We start from the raw sequence: 392 nt of genomic DNA on the forward strand, positions 1-392 counted from the left end.
GTACATTATTGTTTCTCCTATATGCCCCGCCTTTTTGAAACACGTCGATTTTTACAAAGCTCATCGGTCTGAAAAAGCGAGGTGTGCTGTGATTGGCCAGCTATCCAGTGCGTTGTGATTGGCCGAATACCTCAAGCGTGAGACGGAAATGCTACGCCCCTCACCATACGTTGATGCTGTGTCCGGCCGGAGCGACGAGACATAAACATGAAAACCCATTATAAACGAGGCATTTGTTGCATCCAGTGGGGACATAATTACTGATTATAATGACTTATACTGTCTTTTTACGCATTGCGTTGCGTTGCATTACATTGCGCCGTGTAAACATAAAACTCTGTCTGCATTTGTGATCGGAGAAATGACAAACAACAAGTGCTACTCTACACTGC

The sequence above is a fragment of the Sinocyclocheilus grahami genome, unplaced genomic scaffold (genome assembly GCF_001515645.1).
Source record: "Sinocyclocheilus grahami isolate Dianchi unplaced genomic scaffold, SAMN03320097.WGS_v1.1 scaffold46.1, whole genome shotgun sequence".
In the NCBI taxonomy this organism is placed as follows: domain Eukaryota; kingdom Metazoa; phylum Chordata; class Actinopteri; order Cypriniformes; family Cyprinidae; genus Sinocyclocheilus; species Sinocyclocheilus grahami.